The sequence below is a fragment of the Mirounga angustirostris genome, unplaced genomic scaffold (genome assembly GCF_029215605.1).
Source record: "Mirounga angustirostris isolate CCGP_5_RB_7025 unplaced genomic scaffold, mMirAng1.0.hap1 SCAF_16, whole genome shotgun sequence".
Classification (NCBI taxonomy): Eukaryota; Metazoa; Chordata; class Mammalia; order Carnivora; family Phocidae; genus Mirounga; species Mirounga angustirostris.
In genome coordinates, this window is record NW_026991724.1 from 45614722 (window position 1) to 45634941 (window position 20220).

The window sequence follows — 20220 nt, forward strand, 5'->3', positions numbered from 1 at the left end:
AATTGAAATGAGGGGGCCCCCAGGACTAAGAGTCGACCCCACCTTGCATCGCTGGAGAAAGGATCCAGCCCTCTGGCTTTGCAGGCCTTTCCAGGCTTTTGGAATCAAGTAGCTCTCTCACTCATGATGCATCTGCTGTTCATCATCCTCTTCCCCATTCCTTTCTCCTTGGCCTTCATGAGGACAAACCTCTATTTTTCCTTCTTGGATTGGGAATCCTACTTTTAATAAGCCCCCCTCTGTCGGGGAGTCTGTCATTGGTCTGACGATGGGCTTGTTTTCTTCATTTGTAAAATGAAAATGCCAGCCTTGCCTACTTCACAGGATTGTTGCAAAGATCAAATAAAATAATTCCTGTGAATTCCTTTTTAAGTATACTCTGAAGGGACAAACAATTACGATTGCTGTTTTTAGGCTGGTCTGGTTCTCAAATATTTGTTTCTCTCCAACCTGTACTTTGTACTTTTCAGTTGCTCTGGAAACATGACAGCTAAATTTATAGTCTGGCCAGCAGAGGGCAGTGGAGGCCATCCTTGTGCCTGCCAGATGAAGGAAAACCTGCACTTTGAGTTCGAAGAACTAGCTCCTACCAGAGTGAGATCCCTAGGCCAGCAGCATCAGCATCACCTGGGAACTTGTTGGAAATGCAAATTATCGGGCCCCACACCAGACCTACTGAATTGGTAATTCTGACGGTAGGGCCCCCAAATCTGAGGTTTACAATCTTTCCGGTTGATCTTAGGCACACTAAACTCTGAGAACCACTTACCTGGAGTGGCTGGAAGTTCCAGATCAGTTTAGCCTGGGCCACCTGGGGAAGAGGTGAGGTCAGCAGGACCCACCCTCTGGCATGGCTAAGCCTAGGCCCTGTGTTACCACAGAGACTTGGTGGCTGGATTTGGGGGAGGCAGTAGGCAAAATGTATCATCCTCTCATGTGTAGAGTGGCTTAGAGTCACCCCCCCCCCTCAAGTTTTCACACCAGTCACTTGTTAGAGCCCACATCAATCCCTTCATTCCTTCTCAAAAGAATTCTGAAAGGCAAATAATATTATCTCCATTATACATTATAGGGAACATGAATTCAGAAGGGGAAAGGGATGTGTTCAAGGCTACATGAGGCAGATTCAAGACTAAGATCCCATCCACAGTTCAGGCTTCTTCTACCATATCAGAGGAGGGAGAGGCTCTGCCAGCTGATGCCAAGGAAGCTCTCTGACCCACAGACCCACTAATGGGAACCGGTGACTGGCTGTCAGACACTAATGTCCCCTCTGTCTCTTTCTACTCTCCCCCAGGCTGCACGCTGCCCTCCTGCCATACCTTTTCCCATTCTCTTCCCCTAGAAGCCTACACTTGCTGCTCCTTTGGACCACATTTCAGGAGCCAGTGTGAGCTGCCTCAGATCCTGCACATCAGCGGATGGCCCAGTGGGCCAGGCCCCACAGCTCATATTTACCCTCCTGGCTCCTCCTTGAGGCCCCAGAGCTGCTGAGAGAGTAGTCATTTGTAACAAATTTCCAGCCACTGCCATCACATTCCATTGTTTCTAACATCTCCTCTGGGTCCAACTTCTCTTTGGCCGGCCTGCAAAAAGCAAGCAGTTAGGATCCCTTGGGGGCACATTCCTTGGGGGTTAGTGAGAAAGAAGGCCTTTGAACCCCAAGCCTCTGTTGTTGTTGTTGTTTTGCCACTCTCTCCTAGCCCATATACCAACTTCCTCAGATCACCCTCAGAGGACACCTCTCTCCTAAAGTTCCCCCACCTTTGATTCTCTAATCCCATGATCTGTCCTTAAAAACAAATCTGGGGCGCCTGGGTGGCTCAGTCGGTTAAGCGACTGCCTTCGGCTCAGGTCATGATCCTGGAGTCCCGGGATCCAGTCCTGCATCGGGCTCCCTGCTCGGCAGGGAGTCAGCTTCTCCCTCTGACCCTCCTCCCTCTCATGTTCTCTGTCTCTCATTCTCTCTCTCTCAAATAGATAAATAAAATCTTTTAAAAAAATAAAAAAATAAAAATAAAAACAAATCTGGAGTGAGCTCCAGATGCCTTCGTCCCAATAGTCTTGACTTTTTAATATCCTGATAATCCAAAGATGATGGAATGGGAGAATTCAACCCCTGCAGTCAATTTAGGGGAGTTAGTATTTGGGGCCAAGTTTTGGTACGTCCTACTGACTATGGAGGCAAACCAGTTCTGTGACTGGGCACTGCACTACATCCTTTTCTTAGCCGCAGTCCACTCCAGCCTGGTGGGACCAAAGGCCAGATTCCAGCAAGCCCTGCCTTTGTAATAAAGAGAATTGGCTCTAGAGGGCACTGCACTCCATGACACTGTTGTGTCCCTGGGCTCCTATTGGGTCGCTCAGTGGCTCCATATGCTGTTACAGGAACATGAGGGCAGACAGTTCTTGCCCTATAGAGCTTACAGTTCAGCAGGGAAGGCAGACATCAAAGAGTTGTCATAAAATTGATTACAATGAGAAATTCTGAGTGATGGGTTCTATTTTTTGAACTTTTCTGCAACTTTTAATCTTCTCAAGCTTAAAACAAATTAAATTATGCTATTGATTCACTTTTAGGAAGGAAAAGAACAAAGTGCTGTTGAGTACATATAACAAGGAGACTTGGCCACCCAAAAGGAGGGTGATGTGTGCTCCACACGTTGAGATAATGCCCTGCATGAATCCCTTGGCCTCGTAGGTGGCTCTCACATTAGGGGACAGGGGTGCAGACCCCTGGCATCAGAAGGGCCTAATTAATTAGTCAGAGGGGCTGTAATGTCAGAGGCAATCTTGGGAACTAATTAGGCATTTTAAATATTGTTTCGTTGAATTCTTATGATGATTCTATGACTTAGCTAACATCCTCCATTTAAACAACTTTTTAAAATGGACACGGTAAAAAATATTCAAGATACTAAGGAGCATAGAATGAAAAAGTCACCTTTTTACATGCGATAACCTATTCTTGTTTCCCCTTCACAAAGGTAACCCTGGCTGTGTCTTTCTACAGGTGTTCTGTACATACTCAAGCATACATGTAAAAGATATCCTTACAAATAGTAGTGTACTACCTACACGGTTCTGCACCTCTTTCTCACCTGATATATCTTAGAGATGAACTCATAGTAATACATATAGCTCGGTCTCATTTTTCAGCAGTTGCCGGAGGCATGGTATTGATCATTTATTTATCCAAATTTCTAATAATGGACATTGGGCAGTTTCCAACCTTTTGCTACGACAACCCATGGCACAAATGATTATCTTTGTTTATGCCTCAGAGTTTTAATTTTATTTTAGTTAAATGAAATTTTAAAATTGAAGCAATGTGAATGTTTTCTCATTAAACATAACTTATTTTGGATATATTGGGTTAAATAAAATATTAAAATTAATTTCACCCATTTCTTTAAATTTTTAATGTTAATAATTAAAACGGCATAGGTGGTTGCATTGTAATTCTGTTGAATAGTCCTGCTTTAGATTGTCCCTCTCTGGTGGTGTCTGATACCCCCACCGGACTTAGCTCCCTCAGGGCAGGAACCCAGTCTGTCTTGACTTCCCGCTATCCCCATAATCACCCAACCCGGCATGAAGGAGGTGCTTAATACAGTTCTGTTGAATGAATGAGCAAATGAATGACCCTCTGCCCTCTCCCAGGAAGGATATATGCTTCCCAACTTCAAGTCTTAACTGAGCATCTTCTTGGAAGAAAGAATGGTATTCACTGGGTTTTCTTGATAGAGGACCTTGCACTGCAGCCAGTTCCCTCGGTTACCCCTATGGAGTTGGAGTGGTAACATCCATTTTGAAAAAAGGAGCGGATTCTTGATTATGTCGGCAGGTGGACTAAATGTGAACAAAATTCCCAGGCAGTAGGTACTCAAAAAGCACTAGACACCCTCAAAATGTGTGATCAACGACTGAAGGGTGGCTCACAGAGCCTCCACGGCAGCCCTTTGGGTGGTGGTCCTGAAGCTCCCGTGGAAGGAGGAGTTCTGGAGCTGCCTAGGCCGGCGAGAGGCCACCACACCCGAGTCCCTACACGTTCGGGCGTCCGGGCCCTCGGCGTGGGCAGGAAGGAGGGCGTGACCGCCTCATGGACCATCCATGCCTATTACCTGTGACAACAGGACTCCCGACAAGGGACGGGTACGGCGTGTGTGGCGATACCCGGGAGCTCCTATGTGAAGGAGCAGACTTAGAAGGAGCGCCTGAGTAGCGACCTTGGGGATGCTGCAGGAAGACTCGGCGGACGGAGCGGTTAGCCCCGCAACCCCGCGCCCAGCGAAGAGACCGAGGCGAAGGGAGTGAGCGCGCGTGCGCACTAGCGCGCGCCCGGTAGGAAGAAGCCCAGCGCGCGCTTCCGCGCGCGCGCGTTCGAAAGGGGAAAAAAAAAAGTCTCACCCGCGGGAGCCCGCGGCATTTAGGCCGGTGTTGGCCGGCGAGCGCGCGTGCGCGAGCGCGCAAAGACGCCCTCCTCGGCCGCTCCCCTCCACTGGGGGTCTAGCGCACAGCTCAGCTGTCCCCGCCTCTCCCGAGGCTCGCGCCCTCGGGGTAAGTACCTAGCGCCTGGAGGAGGCGGGGGGGTGAGTCCGCCAGAGAAAGGTTGGAGGCGGATAGGGCTGGGAGAAAGGGACAAATCGCCCTCGCGGAGCCAAGAGCTCAGCCACCAGGCAGGAGTCTGCAGAAGACACGCCTCCATCCCTCACGCCCCTCGGGGCTGCGGAAGTGCCCTGGAGACTGGAGCGGCACGGAGGCGCCAGGTGGACTACCATTCCCAGAAGACGGCGCGGGGCTGCGCCTACTGCTCCCGGCAATACCTGCGCGCCAGGCCTTTTTTTTTTTTTTTTTTTTTCTCCTCCCAGTTTGCTGCCGCCTAGGGCGAGACTACAGTTCCCAAGAGGCTTCGCGCGAAGCGGCTTGGAAGTGGGCAGCCTGGAAGTCACTCGGGCCACCCGAGCTGGCGGCGTCTCCAGCGAACGGCGCGGGGCCGGACGCCGCGGTCGTGGGGCCCGCGGGGCGGGCAGCCGGGACGCCCAGGTATGTGGCCTCGGGTGCAGGGGCGGCCTCACGCAAGGGTGGCGGGGAATCGGTGTCCACTCGGACCCCGAGGGTCAGCGCGGGCTGGAGACCCGGCGGACGGCCGGGTGTGGGCACCGGTTGTGGGGGGCGGCGGCGCCGGGACTCGCGCCCTCCGGACCTGGCCGGACCTGTGCCCGCATGGCTCAACTTTGGAGACGTGCTACCCAGCACTGTGTGGAAGAGCATGGAGTGGGAGTCGGGTAGCGGTGGGTTCGCGTCCTGCCTCCGCCACTCGGAATCTGCAATCTAGGGAAACCGCACCGAACCTCAGTTTCCCCTTCGGTAAAACGGGAAGAAGAGTGTCTTTTGCTGGGGATTCTGTTGAGACGTTGAGATATGGCGAATAAAGCATTTGGCACATGGAAGACACTTACTATATGTTTGCGCTATTGTTGGCTCCCAAGAAATAGGGTGAAGGTGTTATCTATAGCATAGGGTTAGTTGAGGGTGTGCATGTAAAGAGCCTTAGCACTCGGTGCAGGGTGGCTGCTGTTAACTGAAATTATTTTAAGAGCTTTGGTTTGGGAGGCGGAGACCCAGATTCAAATTTAAGCTCTGCCATTTATCAGCCCTGCGACCTTGGGCAACTGACTTCACCTCTCTGTGGCTCGGTTTCCCTGTCTGTAAAATGGGGATTTTAATAGCCACCTTGTGGAGTTGTTTTGAGGATACAGCGAGAATATTGTGTGTAAAGTGCTTAGAGCAGCAGTTGGCACACAGTCAGCATTCAATAAATGGTGCCATTTATTCAGCGTTTTTCCTGCGTCCCGGAGACCCTCTGAGGGCGGGGCTCTGGCTGTAGTCTAGGTCTGGCCCACCGGGGAAACGTCTGATCCAGATGATTTCCTCTCCTGCAGCCTCAGGTTCCTCATTTGTAAAATGGGATGACAACATCAGTCTCAGCAGGTTGTAAGGATTTGCTGAGATTGTATTCCTAGTCTAGAGCCCTGTCTTACTAAGTAGCAGCGCTTATGTATTATAATTGTTCTTCTTCAATGTTCTCCATCTGGCCCAGAGACTGTCTAACTGTGGGCTGTGACATGACAGCCCTGAGCTCCCCCACACATTCACTCCCAGCCTCAGTGTCCCATCTGTGAAATGGTAGTCACAGGATTTTGTGCCAGGCTTGTTTTGATGATTCCAGGAGATAATTCATGTTTAGTGTTTAGCACAGGGCAGGGTGCATAGTAAGCACTTAATAAACATATCTTGTTTCTCTTAAGAGGCCTTTGCTGCTTCTGTTTATATACAGAGCAGAGCAGGGATGAGGTTAGTGCCCCCCCCCCCAGTTTTTATTCATCAAAGATTAAATTCTGGAACATGCACCATATAGGAGCCTGAGAAGAGATGGCACTGGCCTACTGTCAGCAGCCCCCTGCTCACCTCTCCCACACTCCTCCCCCTCCAAGCCAGTACATTCACCCCAGTGCTTTATGTACCACCCTACGGCTGCAAGCACTTGACCCTGTCTCAAAGCCATATTAGCCCCTTGAGCTCCAACTCCAGATGCAGAGCCTATGCTTCCTTGATGTCCCCTGGTGACTGTCCCTTGGGCACCATGAACACAACATGTTCAACCTAAACTTCTCCTCCCAGACCCAGGAGTCACCGTCTTGGCAAATGGGCCAACAGTGACCCAGTTGCCCAAGCCAGAAACTTGGGAGTTGCGCTTCTCCTCCAGCCTTCCCAGGTCCAGCTGATTGGCAAGAAGGATGGAGCTACCATTTCAAAGAAACACCATTTCATTGGCCCCTCACGGTCTCCCATCTCGTGGGCACCGGAAGTCCACCTTGGCCACTGGAGATGGCCTTTTCTTACAAGGTTGAGTTGTTTCTTTCAGATCACCAAGGATTAATGCATGTAAAACATTATTAAGGGTCAGAGAAGACAATATGGACTTGGCCTGACTGCAGTGGCCACAGGTGTGGCATAAAGGTCTGATTTCCAGGGGGGCCCATTTTTACCGGTGTGGGCAAGTTCATATCTTTCTCAAAAGTTATACTGGGTCAGTGAGTTAGAATATCCTGTATGGGAAGGCAGCCATCCTGGGCATTTGGAAAGGCAGCGCACATGGCGGGGAAGAGGCTGGGAAGGGAATTTATTATATCCCTGTGTAGGTTTAAGTCTGTTGGCAGAAACCTGTCATTGTGATTGCATTTGATGATGGGAACCCGTGATCTCAGTCACATTTGTGATGGCCACCAAATTTACCTAAGTGTTTTTTTGCTCTGAGGAAATAAAGCGGTGGCTTTTAAAGAAATCTTGGTCTTAATTGTTAGTGACAACAGCACATGGTTTTTTAGCAGTCTGTGTGGAATGGTCTAAGAGTTAAATGTGAGCCTGCTTTTCAGACATGGCAGTTGTCAGGTGGTAAATCAAAAATGGAATTTAGAATGTGCAGTAATTGGCGCCTTTTTTTTTTCCCTGTAAAACATATTTCACTGGTAGATTCCAAATTTAGGTTTAAAAAATGACACAGGTTATGGTTAACAACTTAACCTCGTCATGTGTTTAACTCGCAAGATCTAAATTAAATGTATTTATGTTTTAATAAGACAATTAAACAGTGATCTCCTTTGAAGTGTTTCCTTTTAGCTTTTGGAACGAGAGGCTACTGGACCAGTTCGTGCATCTGTGCTTTCTTTAAGACTGATACTGTTCCTGTTGCTTAGGACTGCTCTGGTCATGGACTTGCTTTGCGTGTGTGAGAATGGGTTGAATTTGGCTTTAAAAAGGTTATGCAGATGGGGCGCCTGGGTGGCTCAGTTGTTTAAGCGACTGCCTTCGGCTCAGGTCATGATCCTGGAGTCCCGGGATCGAGTCCCGCATCAGGCTCCCTGCTCGGCGGGGAGTCTGCCTCTCCCTCTGACTCTCCCCCTCTCATGCTCTCTATCACTATCTCTCTCAATAAATAAATAAAAATCTTTAAAAAAAAAAAAGGTTATGCAGAGATACACATGCTTGTTGTAACACGTCAAAGAAGACAGAGATGAATAAAGAAAGTAGTAGGTGCCGCCCTCCACTCTAAAATCCCCTCCCCCGAAGGTAACCATTTACTCAGGCAGGGAGTATTTATTAAGTATCCGTGGTTAGGATTGGAGATAATGGTACTGAACACAGTGGATATGCTTTCTGCCCTTGGCAAGTTCAGTAGATGCTCTCCCTTGCCTTTTTCTGTGCTTGTAAGGATGTATATATGCATCTATTGATTGTTTTCTTTCTTCTCCCTCACCGCTCCGCCATAAAGGAGGGGTAGGGATCAAACCACACATATTTGTAACTTGATTTTTTTCAATTAATAATAGGGCATATCCCTTCAAGTCATTGCATACAGATCTGACTCATTCTTTTTTTAAGATGTTATTTTTAAGTACTCTTTATACCCATCATGGGGCTCAAACTTACAACCCTGAGATCAAGAGTTGCATACTCCACCAATTGAGCCAGTCAGGCGCCCCTGACTCATTCTTTTTAACAGCTAGACCTACATTCTTTAGTATGAGGAGACCATGCTTTATACCACCATTCCCCTGTCGCTGGACATTTAGGTTGTTTCTGGGATTTCTTTTACCTGTGCAAAGACACATCCAGTAAGCGTTCTGGTACATAGGCAGTAGAGCATAGTGACTGAAAGCATTTGGACAGTGAACAAGACAGATAAGATCCTCACTGTCCTAGGGTTTACATTTTAGCTGAGGAGGCGTGCAATAAACAAGGTAATTTTCAGTGGTTTAAGTATCACAGAGGAAATAACAGGGTGAGGGGATAGAGAGTGGCTGATAGGGCGTGCTGGTGGGGCGGGGGGAAGGGGTGGTTACTTTAACTTGGATGGTACGGGCAGGCCTGCATGAGCAAGAGGCACCAGCTGTGCCAGGAGCTGGGGGAAGAACATTCCAGGCAGCAGGAACAGCAAATACAAAGGCCCAGAGGTGGGAGTGAGTTGGCTACAAAAACAGGATCATTGTGGCTGGAGAAAGGCGAAATCCCATTTTTCAAGTTCATGCTACTTTAATTTTTGTAAAATAATGCTAAGGATGGTAATAACACCTAACGTTTCTTAATGCTTGCTCTGTACCAGTTGCTCTTCCAAGCATTTCACACTTAGCCTTACAAGACTCCCGTGAAGTAGATAAGTGTATGGAACTCACTTTACAGATGAGGAGCCGATTCCAGACTCCAGACTCTGCCCACATGCCAAACTGCTGCTCTTCCCAGACCCTCCTTACGGGGCTGAGGCAAGTTTACGAAGTGGATGCATGCAGCATTTCCTTTCCAACTTGTCTGACATGCAGAGCGCTGCGGACTATATTTAGTACATCATTTCCACTGGCAGATACGATGCGGTCAATTTCTGTTGGGATGTTTGTTTGGTTGTTTCAGAATTGAAGGCCCTTTAGCAGAGCTTGTCCTCCAATAAAACAAGGGTGAGCGGGCTTGAGGCGTGAAGGAGAGTGAACAGGGTGAACGTCCCGTTTGGGTGAGCTTTGAAGAGGGACTTGGGCGGGTAGGGGAAAGCGTGTTTCTAAGCACCAGGCCAGCATTTTTGACTGTCAAAGTATCAAAATACATTCCAGTAACTACAGAGCTACCTGGCCCTATGGGGCCCCCAGCACCCTGCTCCCGCCACCACGACTGTGTCCATTTTAATTTGATCTAGCCTGGGCCTTATGGGTTGTTTGAATTAAGGGCAGGCCTGGCTGCCCTTAGAAGACAGTAGTGGGTGCTTTTAAGACCAGGAGAAGTGTGGAGAGCATCTTTCATCCCGCCATCTAGGAAACATTTTTTTCCTAACTAGCCTGCGTGCCAGACACTGACAGTCTGAAGGCGAATGAGAAGACACGGGCTCTCAAGGGTCTGCAGCAGTATTGTCCATTAGAAATAAAATGTGAGCCACCAATGTGGACCATATACAGAACTTAAAATTTTATAATGGCCACATTTACAAGAGTAAAATGAAATGGAAGAAATTGATTTTAATAATGCATTTTATCTAAAATATTAACATTTCACATGAAATCAGTGTAAGAATTATTGAGACAGGGACGCCTGGGTGGCTCATTCGGTTAAGCGACTGCCTTCAGCTCAGGTCATGATCCCAGGGTCCCGGGATCGAGTCCCACATCAGGCTCCTTGCTCAGCAGGGAGGCTGCTTCTCTCTCCCTCTCTCCCTCTCTCCCTCTGCTTGTGCTCTCTCTGTCAAATAAATAAAAAATCTTAAAAAAAAAAAAAAGAATTATTGAGACGTTTTACATTTTTTTTCACGTTGTCTTCAAAATACAATGTGTGTTTTACGCCTTCAGCCCATCTCCATTTGCGCCAGCCACGTTTCAAGGGCTCAGTAGCCACACGTGTTGGACAGTGTGGACATAGGGTATGAGACTCATACGGAAATCAAGGGTGGTAGCTCACGGTGATAGATCAGAGACGCTGTGCCTGTTGTATCTTGGTGAATAAAGGCGGGTGAGGGCTGAAAAGCATATTCACCATCGGCAGGTGTAGCTAACCTCCCAGCTGCCATCTGTCATAGGTGCCTTATGGGCCTGGCACTGTGCTTCGTCCCGGCCATGCGGGCTGTGCAGGCCGTGCGTGCCGGCAGGAACCATGATTATCCCTGTTGAACACCTGAGGAAGCTGCGGGCTGGCAACGAGAGGTCACTTGCTCAAGGTTGCTAGTGATGGAGGCAGAGTTTGAACCCCGGTCCAGAGACCGTACTCAAATCTCTGTCGTCTCTGCTGTCTTAGTGTTTGAGGGGGATGGGCTCCGAGTTTTGAGGAATAAAAACCACAGGAAGGACTCATCACACAAACTGGATTCCCAGAGCTTGTCGGGATCGATCCTTGAGGCCATGGTGGTGCTGGGGTGCTGCTGTAGCCGTGAGTGACTGACACTTGCACTCCTTACTTTGAGCTCTAGGTTCGGTGGAAACAGGTCTTATCTCCCAGCAAAAAGAGGGGACTCTGGGGACTAAGGAGGAGGGTGGGCAGGGACAGTGAGGGAGGCAAGGAAAGGGCCCAGCCTATTGAAAACCCATTCTAAACGGCTTCTTTGCACATGAAGCCTCTTTTCTCTTTCCGCCACTGACTCTGTTCCTCGAGGCTGTGGCCCTCTGTGAGAGCTGTGTGGCACCTTCCAGCGAGCCCAGCGACAGCAGCACTTACCCAGCAGGCGAATCTCGCCTTTGCTGTGATCCAAAGAGGTACTGCTGGATGGGGGGGGGGAAGGGACGCCACGGTGGTTTCCCCTTTCATTCGTGAGAGTCATTGTTCTAGACTTCTATTTACTCTCCTGGTTCAGGGTGCCCCCTCTCAGGGACAGGATGAATCTGGGCCTCCTACCCAAACAAGGCAGGTACTGGAGATTTCTCAGTTTGCTCGTGTCCCCAGGTAGTGGCTTGGTGCCAGTCCCTGCCCCAGGTGGTGACTCATGAGGGTTTTAACCTGTTCACCACTCTCTTGTCCTGCTCCTATGTAACAGATGCTCAGTAAAGTGTCTGTCGGCTGAAGCAATGGTACTAGCCAGCATTCACCGCGCTCTCGTTAGGTACAAACACACTGCTCTGAGTACTTTTCATGTAATTTCTCATTTAATCCTTGCCACTACTCCATGGGGTAGGTACTGTTATTATTCCCCTTTCCCATATAAGGAAACAGGTCCTGAGAAATGCAGGTCCTAAAGCTGCCGAGTGTCCAAGCCAGGATTCAAACCCAAGCCGCTGGCTCCACAGTCCAAGCTCTTAAACACTCACTCTGCGGGCTCTTGTGGAAGGACAAATGGACGAATGGGCAAGCAGGACCATACTGACTAGTTTCAGCCTCTCCGCTCCGCGTGTGGTCGCTGTCCTCCTGTTCTGGGATAGCCCTGAGTCAGGTCTCAGCCCATTTAGGCCCAGAGGCTTGAACACCACTCTGGGCATGAGGTTTTTCTATGATTCTGGAACCTTCACTTCCCCTTTCTTTAAATTAACAAGAACTAACTGGGTATTTGATATCATGAAAGAATTCTGATTTTTTTTTTTTTAAGGTGTAATAATGCTACTGGGTTCTGCTTAAGAAAAAAGTCCTTGTCTTTAAGACCCACATTCTAAAGTACCTGTGAACTGGTAAGGTGTCCCGCATTTGCTTCAAAATAATATGGACAGGCTGAGAGTGGAAGGGACAGTGTGTCTGGGTGAATGAAGAGATGAAGGAACTGTTGAAACCGGCCGATGGGGGTTATTATACTCTTCTTTCACCCTTCTGTGTTTGAGATGTGTCTTTTAGAATCAAGGACAACAAATTTCACTCGGAATTTGTGTATTTCGAGCTCAGGTGTAGGTGTGGGGGAGTTTCTTGCCTCTGCCCAGTCCACTTGTACAATAAGAACAGGGTTTTTTGGTTTTCTTGTTGTTGTTTCCATTATGGGAGTCAATACTTGGCCCAAGGCCTTGGAAACCCCTTTGGTAAAGCAGTGCCCAGGAGCAGCGAGGACACCAGGAAGGTCCCAGTGGCCACACGCGTCCCCGGCTGCTCTGAGTACTGGCCACGGCAGTTTACCGAGGTCCCACTTGCCTGAGATCGGTTTTCCTCCAGCACCTGACCGTGGGGGCCCCGCCCACATTTTTTCCAAAGACGTGTTTCAACAGGAGGCCTCAGATCCTCCCCCAGTCCTCCCCTCAGGACAGACATGCACAGATCCTTCCTTTTTTTTTTTTTTTAAGATTTTATTTATTTGACAGAGAGAGAGGGAACACAAGCAGGGGGAGTGGGTGAGGGAGAAGCAGGCTTCCCGCTGAGCAGGGAGCCCGATGCGGGGCTCGATCCCAGGACCCCGGGATCATGACCTGAGCCGAAGGCAGACGCTTAACGACTGAGCCACCCAGGTGCCCCCAGATCCTTCCTTTGATGGGTCTTTGTTAGGGCCCCACAGAGAACCAGAACCCAGCATTTGGTTCGCTCTCGCACGGCAGCAGGAGGCAGGGAAGGGGCCCCCTTTCGGTTCTGGCTTTTGACAGCAGAAGGGGCCAGATGCAGCTTGTGACAGACAGTGCCTTGGACGTGATGATGCTCCCCATCCAGCCAGCAGTTCAGCCTCCTTTACCACGTATATGCACACCACCCCGCCCCACTCCACATATGTAGAGGGTCCTGTTGCATTTGTTCTTTGGGGGACTCTCACTTAATCCATGTGTGACAGAAATCCTTGTGTGGAAATGGCAGGAAAAGAGGACACCCTCATTTTGAGGGGGGCGGTCTGCTTATCGTTTGCCTGCCAGGTAGGTAGACATGGGTGACGGGGACAGGAGCTCTGGTCTGATCCTGCCACAGGCTGGCATTTGTTCCGTCTCCCGATTCGATCTTTGCTCCAGTGCCCGGTTTCTCTAGGTGCGTGGGCAGGAAGGCAGAACTCCTCCTGCAGCCCTCCGGCTTCCTCAGCCTTCTGCCCCCAGCATCCTCTTCAATTCTGTCCTGTCTTCTCCTTTCAAAGGCTTTGAGGTGAGTCTAGTTTGGAGAAAACGTGAGGAGGCACTGTCACCAGCTTAGCTTGATTTTCCCATGTTGCCAGTGTAGACGTGCATGCGTGGTGTCCAAGGGTGGCAAACCCCCAGTAGTCTGATTTTTCAACATAGGCATTCGATGGGGATTCACGGAGCTGAGCACTCTTCTAGGAACGAGGGAGACAGCAATGAGCAAGACAGAAAAGCTTCTCCCCTCCTGGGGCTCTCATTCAAGTGGGGGATTAGACAGTAAACAAGAGAACTCAGGAAGATGTATGCTATGTCAGGTGGTAATAAGCACTAAGCAGAAGAACTTAAACAGGCAAAGTGGATAGGAAGTATTAGGGTGGGGGGTGTTGAAGTTTTAGACAGGGTGGCCAGAGATGTCCTCCGTGGGAGGTGCATGAGTTCAGGCCTGAAGGAGGTAAGGCAGTGTGAGCGGGTGGGGGTGTCTAGGCAGAGGGAGCAGCCAGTGCAAAGGCCCTGAGACATGGGCCTTGGGGGGATTGAGGAGCTCACAAGGAGGCCCACGTGGCCAGAGCAAGGGATGAGGACAGAGAAATGACGGGCTTGATGATCTCTTAGGATCCACTACAAGTTTGTCTCTGAGATCGGAAGATATTGCAGGGTTGAGTGATTTATTACATTTCATTAAATTTTGAAAAGTGACCACATATGCATGGAACCAAAGGAACAAAAATAAGGCGCTCACCTCCCTTGCGCAGAGGCCACCACCATCCCGGTTTCTTGCCGGCGACCAACTTCTTGACATTGCATTGAGTCAGTTTCCTGGCTTGTATTAGGTCAAACCATACGAAATTACTTTTTTGCAGGGCCTAGGGTGTTTGAATATTGGCAGTTTTATGAGGTTCAGCCTAATAGCTTCCTTTCCAAAGCCTGAGAAATCGACCAGTGCTTTCTTGCTGCAGGGGTTAGTGGTCAGAGGTCAGGACCTCCTCCCCTTTCTGCATCCCACACTGCTCTGTCAGTGACAGGCCCAATGCTGTCAGTGACACCAGTGAGTACAGAACCCCTGCCGCACCCAGAGCACCATACCAGTCTTGCTGTTAAGGCTGACAAGAAGCTGCCTCTTCCTGCTGGGACCTTACCTGGGGGTGGCGTTAGTCATTCTTTGGCTTTCTGTATCTTGGTTGGCGCCACCAGTTTTGAAATCACAGAGAGCGCCCAGAGGGAAGGGCACCCCTGGCCTCTTGCCGGGTGTTTGGCATGACTCACACGGTGGGGGTGCTCTCTGGGGCCGGGCAGAACTTCTGGGCATTCTGGATCAGAAACTGGACAGAACAGCTGGCAGAGCGCCCAGCCTGGGGTGTCCGTGAGGTATCTGCTGGGACCGCAGAGGCTCAGGCTACTGGAGGAGGTCTGAGGATGATGGAGAAAGGCCTTCAGCCCCTCCTGTGTGCCGCACCCCTGCACTGACCAGACAGTCTCATGCCTCTAGAAGCCCCGGGCGCTGGGCTGGGTTCTGGGTGTAAAATAAAGGTAAAGGGAGTTTTGGATGCCGCTTTGGAGGAGCTCAGTCAGGAAGTTGTGTCAGTTGGTGGGCCTTTGGTTGCTAATAGTAGTAGTAGCGACGACAGCAGCAGTAAATAGGTAATTTATGTAACATCTACCCTCTGCTAGGCACTGCGCTAGGCGCTTCCCACGAAGTGACTCATCCAAGCCTCCCAGCAACCCTGTAAGGACTCTTACTATCCCCCTTGTTGCAGATGAGACAGTTAAATTTAAATAAGTTGCCCAAGGTTGCACAGCTAGAAAATGGTAGTGACAAGATTTGGACCCAGGGAGTATGACTCCAGAGGCCTCTGTCTGAACTCACTGTGTTTCTGGAGTGGTTTGCCACCCTCAGACATGAGCAGACATCAGAATCCCCTGGAGTGCTTGTTTTTTTTTTTTTAAGATTTTATTTATTTATTTTGACAGAGACACAGCAAGAGAGGGAACACAAGCAGGGGGAGTGGGAGAGGGAGAAGCAGGCTCCCCGCGGAGCAGGGAGCCTGATGTGGGGCTCGATCCCAGGACCCTGAGATCATGACCTGAACTGAAGGCAGCCGCTTAACAACTGAGCCACGCAGGTGCGCCCCCCCCCCCCACCGGAGTGCTTGTTAAAACCCAGATTGCCAGACCCCACCCAGAGTTTCTGATTCAGTAGATCTGGCTTGAGAATCTGCTTTTTTTTTTTTTTTTAAGATTATTTGAGAGAGGGAGAGAGCAAGCACATGAGGGAGAGGGGGGCAGAGGGAGCCTGATGCAGGGCCCGATCCCAGGACCCTGAGAGCATGACCTGAGCTGAAGGCAGACACTTAACTGCCTGAGCCACCCAGGCACCCAAGAATCTGCATTTTTGACAAATACCCAGGTACTACTGGTGCTTCTGGGCCTGAGAGCACATTTTGGGAACCACTGACCTACTGGAATAGGACACGCAGATGATAGTGGCCTGGTCAGATTTATGATTTCATGTAACAAAGAAGCCCATAGATTGGCAGCACCAGGATTGACTAATTAAGCAACTCCACAGTGCCTCTAAGCAAACCCTCTATGTTGTGCCCTCTGCCATCCTTGGTTTGTCTCCCATGTCCTCAGACTCTCGTGGCCACAAGGTGACTGCCACAGCTCCAGTTGTCACACCCTGACAAGGCTATATCTAGCAGCAGAAAGAGGGTATCTATCTATTACCATTTGTCTCTCACAAGTGAAGAAACCTTTCCTAGACACCCACCTCTCAGATTCCCCTCATATCTCATTGGCCAGCATTGTGGCACGTGACCATGCCTGGGCAAATCACAGGCAAGAGTCGATCAGGATTTACTCTCAGGGCTGAGGCTAGAGTCATCCTTACCTGAAGCACAGGACTGCTGGGAGGAGAGTGGCTACAGAAATAAAATTGGCGTACTGTTTAGGAAAGGACTTGGAGAGAGGGTTGGAATTGGTAGGCAAATGACTGGATCTGCTACAGAAGTTAGTAAAATGAAGTGGAAGCATCATACTCATACATTTGCATGTCCTTGTACTTACACACTTTGTTTTATAATTACCTGAATCAGGACAATGCTTTTGTTCTCTACTCATGTCCACCTTTGGGAAGGTGTACCCAGTGCCTGTACCATAAGAGATGTTGGTCTTGTTGAGAAACCCAATATATATTTTTTAAAGATTTTATTCATCCATTTTTGAGACGGGGGGCGGAGGGGTAGCATGTGCGTGGAGCACATGGGAGGGGTATGGGGGTGGGGCAGAGGGAGAAGCAGGCTCCCCGCTGAGCAGGGAGCCTGACTTGGGACTCCATCCCAGGACCCTGAGATCATGACCTGAGCCGAAGGCAGATGCCTAACTGACTGAGCCACCCAAGTACCTGAGAAATCCAATTTTTTTTTTTAAAGATTTTATTTATTTATTTGACAGAGAAAGCACAAGCAGACAGAGTGGCAGGCAGAGGGAGAGGGAGAAGCAGGCTCCCCGCGATGCGGGGCTCGATCCCAGGACCCTGCAATCATGACCTGTGCCGAAGGCAGCCGCTTAATGGACTGAGCCACCCAAGCGCCCCGAGAAATCCAATATTTTGTCTGAAAATCCGGGCAAATACAAGCTGAGTGATGAGGCCGCAGCCTGAGGGCAGTGTGCACGAGCTTAAGAGCATTTGCTCTGCTCAGAAACACTTGGCTCTCCCTTCTCTCTCTGCTCTTGACCAATTGCTGTTGAAGGTGCTCCTTGCAGAGGCTCAGTTTCCCCTTCTGAGGACTGGCTCATTAGGTGGTTGGGTGGATAAAAGGAGAGGATACAGGTCAAGTGCTTACCTTTAGTCGCTGGCACATGATAAGTCCTCACAAGTGTGACCTCTGCTATTAACAAATGGGACTTTTTTTTAAAGATTTTATTTATTTGAGAGAGAGCCAGAGAGCATGAGCAGGGGGAGGGGCAGAGGGAGAAGCAGACTCCCCGCTGAGCAGGGAGCCGGACTTGGGGCTGGATCCTGGGACTTCAGGATCACGAACTGAGCCAAAGGCAGACGCTTAACTAACTGAGCCACCCAGGTGCCCCAACAAATGGGACTTATTAATTGAATAATTAAGTTACCATTTAATAAGCCTGCCCTCTTCTTCCAACAGTCTGTGAAAATGACCAAAAATTTTGCCGACTGAGGTTTCCTGTGGATGCCTGTTCCTCCTGCTTACGGACACTGTAAAGTTACTGTCCTGCAGGACTACAGAGGGACTGACGAACGAGCGTGGGCTTTGGAGCTAACATGTTCCTGGTAGTGATAACTGGCTTCTAGGCTGTTGAGTGGATTCAGTGCATGGAAGTATGTACAGCGCTTAGAACACTGCAGTGTCTGGCCCGCGGTGAGCACTTAATACACGTTGTACAGTTGACCCTTGAACAACTGGGGGTTTAGGGGCACCGACCCCCACACAGTCGAAAATCTGTGTGTAACTTTTGACTCCCCCCAAACTTAACTACTAATAGCCCTATTGTTGACCCGAAGCCTTACCAATCACATAACACATATTTTGTAGGTTGTATTAGATACTGGTTTTTTTAGAAGTAAGCTGGAGAAAAGAAAATGTTACTGAGAAAATCATAAAAAAGAGGAAGTACATTTACATACTGTACTGTAAGAATTATATAAGTGGACCTGTGCAGTTCAAACCCATGTCAAGGGTCAGTGGTATTTTTTTTGTGAATGAAAAGAAGGGCAGTAAGAATAATACATATATATTTTTTTTCCCTGTTCACCTACCCAGGATTTAAACACCATGACCATAATCACCCCCTATTTTGAAGTTAGAGGCTGAATCTGATTGAATCAGAGGGCAGCATGTCGTAACTAGAGCTGATAGCTGTTGAGCATTTTTTGTGGGTTAGGCTAAGTGCTCACTCTACAGACCTAACTCTCACACTCACCCCATTTTACAGATGAGGCAACTAGGGCCCAGTGGGGGGGACCTGTCTCTCATCCTGCAAGGAGATCTGGTGCAGTGGTTAAAACTGGAAACCCAGCGCCGCTTTTCTGGGGTTACCTCCCCTCCCGATGACCACTTTCTTGCGGTGTGACCTCCAGCCTGTGACTTCTCTGTTCCTGAACTTTGTCACTTGTGAAATAGGAATGATAATAGTACACACTAAGAGGGTAGCCGTGAGGGCTGCGGGGAGAGAACTCCCGCGAAGTGCTTACAGGGGTGCCTGGTGCAGGGTGAGCCCTCAGCTTCTGGTCGTTGTTATTATTAGGCAAAGCCATTCGGGCTGTGCTGGCAAAGCTGGCCGGAGGGGCCCAGTGTTTAATCATTAAGCTGCGTTGCCTCTGCGAGCGAGTGAGCGGCGAGCGGGCGGGGAGCGGGCGGGGAGTCCGCCCCGGGAAAGCAGCCCACCCTTGGATGGTGAGGTTGTGGATGGAGCGGGCGGGCGCCAGCCCGGGGCCCGGGGAGGCTGTGGGCACGGATCCAGCCCTGGCCGGTCGGCGAACAGGTGGCCCGCTCCTGCGTCGGCGCTCACAGGCGAGCCGTCTTTGTTACCTTTGAGCTTTCTCTGCAGCCCATTCAGGCTCCTCAGACCACGTGTCCGGTGAGTAAGGAGTCCTTTCCCCCCTCCCCCCCCCCCCAGGGATGTGGGCGAAGCAGCCGTCTTTGGGAGCGCGCCGGGTCGCTTGGCGGCGAGCGGGCCCCGCGCGGGGAACTCCGGCGGCTGGCGTGTGCTTGCGGCTGCTGAGTGAGTCGCAGCTCGGCGCTGGCGCGGCAGGTTCCCGTTTCCGCATTCCAGGCACCCGCGGCGGGCCGGGCCGGGGGAGCCAGCAGCCGGGGGCGGGGGGCCACCGCAGCCCGCCGCGCCCCTCCCTTGCCGGGAGCAGACGCGGCCGCCCCGAACCCCCCTCAGTCACCTGCCCAGTCACCTGCCGGCTCTGATCGGGGTGCGCTCCGGCCCGTCTCCGGGGTGAGTGATGTTTGCTAAGTTTGCTGGTAACTTGTAGAGCAGAGAAAGGTAATAATAACGTGTTTCTCGGCTTCAGGAATGCGACTGGTGGCTTTTTTGTTTTCTTTCTTCCCCCCGCCCCCTCCTCTGGCATGAAATGTTTACCTGTCTGCTCCCAACTGTGAAGAAAGGTGGGCGGAGTGTTGAGGGTGTGAGAAGAAAATGGAGGGTATTTCAGCCCCCCAGGAGGAATCAGTCGGTGAATGCTGAGCTCCTGTGGGATGCAGACTTCTTTCTGTGCCGCGGGGCTGTGGGGCATCCCAGCCAGGTACAGAGGCGCTGTGTGATCTCAGGCGGGTTCCTTTCCCTCTCTGGGCCTCCGTGTCCTCATCTGATGAAACCGGAAATAGGAGCAGTACCCACTCACCTTTCCAATGAACCTTATTATGTAAAGTGCTCACAACCTGGGCACCGAGTGGTGCGCAGTGTCAGCTGTCCCTGTGCCCCCCCCCAACCCGCAGCGCCCCCCCCCACCCAATTCTCTGGCCTTATCTCTGGTTTCTCAGCTGCTGCTGGCTGTACTCCAGCAACTCGGGCCTCCTCCTGTTCCTCCTCCTGTTCCCCCCTCAGGGCCTTTGCCCTGGCTGTTCCCTCTGCTAGAACACTTCCCCTAGTATCCCCTTCACGTCTCTGCTCAGATGTCGCCCTCTCTGTGAGGCCTCTGTCCTTACTA

At 50.4% G+C, this 20220-nt stretch overlaps 1 protein-coding gene across 12 annotated transcripts in view; it reads left to right on the forward strand.

The window, feature by feature from the left end:
* Nucleotides 1-4412: 4412 nt before the first annotated feature.
* Nucleotides 4413-20220, forward strand: part of SIPA1L3 (signal induced proliferation associated 1 like 3) — a 227432-nt gene continuing 211624 nt past the window's right edge. For 6 of the 12 annotated variants that reach the window (XM_064581035.1, XM_064581037.1, XM_064581032.1 and 3 more), the window contains exons 1-2: nt 4413-4560; nt 4872-5046. The gene's annotated coding sequence lies outside the window, so the exon portion shown is untranslated. Of the gene's footprint in view, nt 4561-4871; nt 5047-18935; nt 19143-19268; nt 19509-20220 lie in introns of those variants that run through there. The other 6 variants (XM_064581039.1, XM_054511377.2, XM_045891429.3 and 3 more) reach the window with 3 other exon arrangements.